The sequence below is a fragment of the Onychostoma macrolepis genome, chromosome 12 (assembly GCF_012432095.1).
Source record: "Onychostoma macrolepis isolate SWU-2019 chromosome 12, ASM1243209v1, whole genome shotgun sequence".
Lineage (NCBI taxonomy): Eukaryota > Metazoa > Chordata > Actinopteri > Cypriniformes > Cyprinidae > Onychostoma > Onychostoma macrolepis.
This window is the reverse complement of record NC_081166.1, coordinates 6,733,330-6,742,768: the sequence shown is the minus strand read 5'-3', so window position 1 is coordinate 6,742,768 and position 9,439 is coordinate 6,733,330.

Below are 9,439 nucleotides of genomic sequence, written 5' to 3'. Positions count from 1 at the left end.
AAAACTCCTGTTATGTATTTAATTCATTTTCACAACACTGGATGAATTTGACCTGGCGAGAAATCATTTAAAATAATATAAACAAAAATCTCTGTGCTAGATTCAGAGGTGAGCACTTAGAGAACAGCATAATGATGACTATCTTGTTTTTCATAATAACCCTTTCATAATACTGTACTGCTTCTTAAGCAGAGATTAATTCCAATAAGAAAATTATTTTTTTTGTTTAAAACAAAAAAGGAAAAAAGAAAAAGAAAAAAGAGTAATTAAATACACAAGCTAAAATAATCAAAGGGGTAGGTTTAGGTGTAGGGTTGGTGTAGGTCAATAGAATATACGGTCTGTACAGTAGAAAAACCATTACGCCTATGGAGAGTCCCCACAAGGATAGCAAACCAGACGTGTGTGTGTGTGTGTGTGTGTGTGTTACATAAACTGCATCTATCATATATCAAAATAATTTTCCTATTATACTTGATACATTTGAAAAATGAAATGTTGACAATATGATATTTGAAAAGTAAAATTAATGTAATAATTCAAATTAACAATTTGAGGATAGTTTTGAGTTCCTTGAGACAAAAATATAATGTTCAAAATAATTTATTCATGGTCATGTAAATTATTTTCATAGCAGCATTAAAATTACCATTAATGTGGTCCATTCAGCTTTGTGAAGCCATATGATAGCTTTGTGAGAAATGATCATCACTTGAAAATAATTCAATTTTTATGTTTGCAACAAGGTAGGGGTGGGTAAACAGTGAATAATTCGCTTTTTTGGGTGAAATATTCCACAAACCAGGTCTGTGCCAGAAATTCATCCACTAATTTATCCAAGCTTTCTGAAATATTTATGATCAGCAGGCATATGATACACTCAAAGTAAAAGAGCTTCATGTCTAATCCTGATGCTAATCATCCAATCCAGAAACAGAACAGAAATTGGAGGAACATTTAGAACAGCACAAGTACATCACTCTACTGTGAGTTTTTAGGACCGTGATTAGTCTGAGAAAAGAAATGAAAAGACAAAGAAAACCTGATATGACCGGTTACAACGGCAGCTCTGAGACAACATACACAGACCTTCAGAGGATCTCCTCCCCAGCATCTGCTGAGAGTCCACAGCATGGAAGAAATCACAGATGTGACCTCTTTGTTTCTTCCAGACAAATGGAGAGCAAACAGAGACATTTCCATAGGCCTTTATTATTCGTCTCTACAGTAAAGACCCCAAAAATCTCACATCTCCGCTATAGTTTTAGAAGAGATCTCAACACTTCCAAACTAATTTTCTAAGATACTGCACCAAATTCTGCCATCAAAAGCCTAATAAAAAGATATATAGGCTAGGCCTAGTAAAAAATAAATAAACAAACAAACAAACAAATAAATAAATAAAATGTGTTGAATAAATAAATATGTAAAATTAATACATGTGTAAATAAATAAATAAATATATATATAAAATAATCCCAGCAATCTCAACAATTCTCAAATTCCCAACAGTGCTCATATTAGCTAAGACTGTCTACTATCAAAAGTCATAGATCTCAAAACAAATAAAATATTGGTAAAATTACAATATATTAAATAAGAATAATAAAAGAAAAAATATATAAACATATATATATATATATATATATATACACATATAAATTACATTATATAAACACAAAAATAATAAAACCTATGTTACATTTATTAAGTTACGTTTTAAGTTACATTTATGTGTTCACTCTACTCTACTGGAAATAAAAAACTTCTAGTTGATCCCTCGATATTTTATTATTATTATTTTTTTTAATGTTGAAATATTGTATGAGAAGACACTACATTACTGGTAGACTGCATACGTATGAATAAACTTTTAAAATGTGTTCCCCCCTGATTTTTGAAATTTTTGCATTATATGTTCTGCATGTTAACACAAATCAAACTGAATATTGCTATATAGATATCTCTGTATATTGACAAATGCTTAGGAGCCCATATCTCAACATACGTTACAAACAAATATCAACATTATTAAACGGGCTGAGGTACCAATGGTTAGATGAAACCTACAGAACTATAAGCCTAGACCTTTAAACCTACGGAACTAGAAGCCTACATTCTTCTGATCTTCTCTCAGACCTTGACAAATGAATGTGAACGTCTTATGAGCAACCAGAGAGTGTACATAACTCCAGAGAGTCTCCTGACTGTCTCTGACCATCTGTAATCAAGTCAGAAACCGTCTGTGGCAAGCCATCAAGGTTCAAACCAGTGTGGACCAGACTCTTCACAATCAAGACAGCCAAAATGAAAGCTATTTGAGGTGGCAGACGAGAGATGCCGTGTTGATGAGAGAAGGAAGCATCAGTCTGTGGACAATCAGTTCAGAAGTGCTGTCTTTCCTGTGTCTGTCTCTTGTCTGTCTCATCCTTTAGACGGGCCTGTACGGATCCCCATTACTGCTGCTGATCTAATGATATTCTATATTTCACAGCAACAAAAGGACATGAAAGGGCAATTGAAGCAATGCTTTTATATGTTGTGATGGCTACGGTTTAAAGAGATGTGCAAAGAGAGAAGGTTTTTGTTCCTCTAGTGATTAGTGTATCAAACCGCCATTAACAGTAGACTCTCTATTAAGTACCTTGCTAATAAAACCAAAGATTAATCATCTCTTCCAAGGCTTAAATGATTCACTGGCCTCACGTTTCTCACTGTGGGCTATAAAGCTGTCCAGCGTGCTATGAGGTGGGGTCAAACACTGAAGCCCTTTATAGCGGGCTACGGCTGAAGCCTCTCAGTGGAGAAGCATGACACATTATATAAATTAAAGATGAATTGCAGTGATGCTTTCCTTCTGATATTCAGCAGAAAAGATCTAATGCCTTAAAAGTGCGTTTTAAAATGTAACACCTGTTTAGATTTTAGCACTCTTGCAGGGGTTTCAAAATCAACATTAAAACAAAATTTACTTTCGTGAAACTAATAACATTCAGCAATTAATTATTAATATATTTATTGACATATGTATGGCTTATTTATTATTTGTGTTTTATTGACCTTAACACACACATATACAAAACAGAAATAAATATATATATATGAAGAAAGAAATAGAATAGACTAACTTATTTACAGAATATTAATCTTTATCAAGAGATAGATTTATTTACTGATATCACACTCCCAATTCCCAATAGCAATTTTCACACTTGTAAACTGCATTCAAGTTGACTTTAAAATCAGATTACACTGGTATCATCTTTTAGTGTTACTGTATGTGACATCTGTGAGAGTATGGTTGCATTTTGCAGTTCATTTCAGTCAATTCCAGTGAGGATTCTCAAGCCTGATGTTTATTCCCTAAAAACACAGAGCCAGAAATTTGTGGATGATTGCAAACAGGGAACTAAATTCTCCAGCCATCTATGAGGGTTGTTATAAGCTATGTATTTTGAACCATTATGTCACTACAAAAACTAGTTTTGACACATAAGATTTCCCAGGGAGCTCAGTGTAGCTCTGGCTTATTTGGGACCAAAACCAAATCATATGATGCACATAAAAATGCACCTATAATTCTATATTTGAAGTTAAAACAGCAAAATAGACTGTTTGCTATACCTTTCCTGGTTATATTGTGCAGACTTAGAGAAAGAAAAAAAAAAACTGTTTTGATGAACTGGTTAAAATGAATTGGCAAAATAATGTAATAGTGCTCCCACTTTATATTTGGTGGCCTTAACTACTATGTACTTACATTTAAATTAATCATTTGGTACAATGCACTTATTGTGTGCATACATGTTTTTACATTGTACTTTCTGTAATTACAGTTATAATTACACTGTTGACCCATCCCTTACACCTTAACCCACCCTTAAACTTACCCATACCAGCAAACCCCTCCCTAACCTTACCCATATCCCACCTCAATAGTTGCAAAAGTGTTTTGCAATACAATATGAACACAATAAGTACATTGTACTTATTTTTTGATGTGCATAGTAGTTAAGGCCACCTAATATAAAGTGTGACCGTAATAGTTGCCAAACTAGTACAAAACAAATTGTCCCAGGCTGTTATTGTAGGTAATTTAGCATTTCTAAAATCTTCCAAATAGTTATTTTAATGCTGCGTTGTTAAGATTATAGGAAATAATAGCAAACTACTATAGAGAAGCATTACCATTGGGATATTTTGAGATTGACAGTGAACTTGACCTTCAGCCTCCACATTGCTTCAGATTTCATCCCCTTCCTTCAATGTGAGTCCTAGTGGTTTATGGGAAGGGGAGTAGCCCTCCACAATCGACTGTATTCTGGTATGGAATGAGCACTTTTAATCATCTAAGGCCTGTTTTGATACAATACAATGACTATAAAATATTAATAATTGCACTACAAATTCAGAGTAGGCTACGAAAAAATAAAAACACCTTTGGATCCCTGAATGAACTGTTCGGCATACAAACGAACATACAGAGACACTCCCCTGTTCTAAGACAGTGGTCAGACAAAGGCCGGCGTTATTGATTGAGATTGTGTTCTGATAGCCTCTCTCAGCCTGCGGTCACACCCTCTCTGTGTTCTTCAGACGCTCTGAAACGCCAGCGATCAATACAAGCCTCGCGCTGCCGCCAGCCGCTGCTTATTCTCTAACCTGGGGCTTCCTTTGTTGTTTATTTTTCCGTTTCGGCTCAATGAAACAGATCTGAACTTTAATAAATATCATCTTGTGTGCAGTGAAGGGTACATGGAAAAGCGTGGCGTGTAAAGTGGCGGAGATTAAAACGTCTCGGTTCTTTAAATGTGTGTGATGTCTATCGGTGAGTCATAATGGTTTAGTTTAAAGACTCCAGGAACTGTAGCTTGTCTAAATACACATGCACATAAATTAAATCACAATGATAAAAGCTAAATAAAAGGGGTAATTGTCTTCTGCACTACACTACAGCTAAATTTGGTTGTCACTTCACCTTTTGGTGCTTAATCCTTTTCTGTACACACACAGTTAATTCAAATACCGAACTGACTCCCATAAAATGTAGGTAGTGAAAACCACATTAAATCACAATGTGCATGGAACCAAACTAAACAAATATTTGTTAATTATGTATTTAAACACATATAAGAGTTGTCTTCTCTGTATGTGCGGTGCAAGAAATCACAGTGTATGTTTTGAAAGTGTTGCCAGATCTTGCTAGAAAAAAACAAATAAGAACAAGCCCATAATTAACTCAAATCTAAATCTTGGAAATAAGCCACATACCAAATTATTGTGACCTGCATCTGCCCACTTTATTAACTCCATAAACTGGATCGCTTTATAAGCCAAGCCCAAACAACAAGCCTAAAGATGCTTAATAAGCGTAACTTATAATGTGGACATGGCAACCCTTCAAGAGCATGCTCTGTGAAGTATCCTTCTAAACAAATAAAACAGTGGCTCTGTTACTGGTGGTTTAGATTAACATTACTTTGTTCATAGTCTTTGGTTGCTGTGATGTTACACACACACACACAAAGCTTTATTTTAGGGGTTTCACTCATTTAAATGCAACTGTCACTCCAGAAACGTTACAGTGTGCATGTGCCTCAATGTATGTTAAATTCACTTCTTCATGACCAGTTTTCAGTGCTAACTTAGTTCTGTGGGTTTTAAACCAGATTCAATATAAGTTTGTTCAATAACATTGTCTTTGCAAAGCCTGCTATCTATCAAGTACAGGTTAGTTTCAATAAGTGCTCATGTTGGTCTTGGTCTTGAAAGTTAGTGTGCATTCATAGATCTTTTTAAAATGAAAAGACGAGTTTCTCATAATGTGCCCTAATAAAATCTCTTCAGCGCTGCCCTCTTACATGTTCTGGGTTATATGCATGGTGTTTTGTTCTATTCACATCCTTTTAGTAAGTCTGTGTCCCTGGCATCAAAACAAATGCACAGTATCAAAATGAATGAATGTACTTAGTGATACAAATACTCTTTGATTTGATTGTGTACGTATTTTAACAACTATGCATGCATCTGTTATTCAGGTGAAAGAAAAAGACTCAAAAAAACTGTTAAGAACTTCTCTGAATGGATGGAAATCTGAAGTATCTCGCATTCCAGTCTTACTGTCTACCCTTTAGCCTGTCTCTCTCCCCTTTCTGTTATTTTTCATCTTAGTATCAATGGCTTCTCATGCTCTGAAGTCTCTTTTTATGCTCTACAAATGATTTATTAGAAGACAAGCAACAATAAGTAATGTATTATATTCCAAATTATAATTTGTAAATATGACAAAACCAGGAGCATGCAAAAATACACGATATATTAAAAGATATATTTTTATTTATTTTTTTTTTTTTAAGTATATATTGCTATATTAAATAAATGAAGAACAAAATAATTCTAGAATGTTTGGGTGATTTTTATTTTTTTTATTTTTTATTTTTTGAGAGTGTGATTCATCCTTTTGGGGGAAAATCTTGAGGAAAAACTGCCAAACCAACTCAACACTTTTTTTTTTTTACTTTCCAGTAATCAAGGTGAACAGATTTTTTTCTTTCTTTGCTTTAAATCGCTTTCTGCCTCATAGGCCACTTTCTCTCTGTCTTGACCCATTAAAATGATTATAAAATTATTAACAAATCATCAAAATATTTTATAATAAACAATTAATGACATAATAATACAGTAGTAATTATTAATTAAATAATAGATTGCATAGAAAAAAATATTAAATAATAAATATATTGTACTATAAAACAATAATACATGCATTTAAATTAATGCTTTTATTTTATATTACAATTGTAAAATTACAGTACAAATATTACAAGCTAATTTCTTAATTTTCAAACATCGAAACATCAAACTTTATGTTGGCAGTAGCGAGTTACACACTGACTTGTGTAAATGAACACACACGGTTCACTCTGAAACCTACAGCACATATTTTTAATTCATATTGCACCCTTCACAATATCGATTTTATTTTGAAATATCACTTGGCCATATATGTCATTGGTAGAGGCCAGATTAAGTTTAAACCAGTTACAACAAGTCACATGCACCATAACCTGAACCGAAGCAGATTCAGCAGATTTTCTGAAGTCAAATAGAAAAGCTCTAGTGTGAATGCACACCCTGCAACCACCCGACCTGCAAACCTCACAAGCACTGAGCCAAAATCAGTCCAGCAAATAATAGACACCGAGCACACAGTTCCCCTCATAATGTAAGTCACCTTTCTGAAAGGGGGATTGTCGACAAAGTACCAGTGAGTTGCACTGGGAGTCTGAGGAAATTTTAGTGCAAGTAATGATAGGGATTAGAGTTGGTCTTATCAATCTCGACCCCATTAGACTGCAGTGTCTTCTCTTGGATGTCTTCCTCTGAAACAAAGGCCAGCATCTGGAGCGGCTATCAGAGAACTCCCACCAGCTATCTGTAACAGATCAATACGCGCAACTCCCACATACCCGCTGAGTGTTGGCTGACATACAGAATCACACATACACACACACACACACAACCCTGCCAGGGCTACAAAACAGCGCATCAAAGCTCCATCTCATGGAAGATTTCCGACGGGATGTCTTATTTAAGCTTTCATGTCCGATTATGTAATACAGTGATGCATTTGAAACCATGGGTAAAGAGAACAGCGGCGTACAAAAGCAAGCACTTGTATGCATTAAGCTTAATGCACGCTACTGTAACAGTACTGTTACCTACAATATTCCTAAGGTTGCATTTGTATTTCAGTTATACTGGCAGATGCTCTTACCGAAGCAACTTACGTGAAAGCATGCACTGCATACTGAACATTTTCAATGCAGGACAGTGTAATTGAGTAACTAGTCTAAGCTATAGATAGCACGCCTACACACCGCCAACAGTGATTGGTTTGCTTCATACAATGTATTTTTCAATAGCGAGATCAGCGGTTTGCTAAACAGTGTTGCCTTTCTGGTAACAAGCCACTTTGTACAATGACAAAACAGCAAATGGTTTACTTGTTGTCACACAGCTACAGTTTTACAGTCAGGCAAGCTCAGGAAGTAATGCAGAGTCTGGAAGTTCACTTTAGCAAATTTGTTGAATCGTTTTTGGATTCACAGAAGTTATATGCAATTTTAGCAATTTTACTTAATTAACAGAAAATTAATGCAACATCAAGTTTAGTCCTCTCACTCTAATTGAGATTGATTTGATTTAACAATTTCAGCAAAATGATTTATTTATATTACTAGAGCAATTACAATTGGCAAAATTAGATATTATACTTGTTTTTTTACTGGAAGACACAAATACCGAAAAATGAAAAAAAAAAATAATAATAATAATAATGATTACAATAAATAAATAAATAAATAAATAAATAAATATATGTATGCATGTACCAGTGTTGGGTGTAATGCGTTACTAAGTAACGCGTTACTGTAATTAAATTACTTATCCACTGAAAAAGTAAAGTAAGGGATTACTGTTAATTTTTAAGTAATTTAATTACAGTTACTTATAAAGTACTTGCGTTACATACACTAAATAATTTCAACAGTTCTAAAATCAATATTGAATTTGAAATCTAAATTTACCATCTAAAGATAAAATTGAATGCAGCGGCGTTAACCCTCCGCGCGCGGGTTTGTTCACTTTCAGATTTCCCTGATTCACAGAGAAACCTTAAATACTCAGATACATATAAGTAGGGTTGCCATCCGTCCCGTATTAGCCGAGACCGTGCTGCCGAGACTGAGAGCGGCTCGACGGTGTTTAGTGTCCCGCAGCAGCAGCGAGAGCAAGTGACTTCAGCGCAGCTGAAGAGTTCTGCGTTCAAATGCACGCAATAGGCTGAAGCTTGCCGCAAAGCCCCAGCAAACATGACCATGAATGTGTCCGCGGGAAATAGTAAGGACATATTTGAATTATTTAATAAACTATGTTTTCTGAGTCAGTGTCGCAAGGATGAAGTTGCTGATCCTGACTCGCCGTCTCCTCATTAGACGCGCCTTTAGAGAGAAATGCCTCTTTATTGATTATGATTAAGATTATAATAAAACTTTGTTTTCAATTTTTTTTTTTCGTTACGTGATAATTTAAAGCTTTCTATAGATATATTTATCATGTCTGTGAGGCATGTATTCGCTCAGCTTCGGTTCGTTTTTGTGAAGCGCTCCTGTTCAAGACAAGACGGCAGAAAACGCATCATGTTTGTTTTCTTTGTTTAATAAAAGCACAACCTTTTGTTGATATTGTGAGTGCACACAAATAAAAGTAGACCCTTTACAGTTCCGAATGATGTATTACTCTTACCTTTTATCAGAAAAAAAAAAGAAGAAAAAAGACGGCGTAGGCTATTTTAAGTTGTTTCCACTGAAAAAATGCAAGTGATTTCCCTGGTGCCTCCATGTCCTGCAGAGCGCGCTTTAGCTTCCACTCTCCGCAC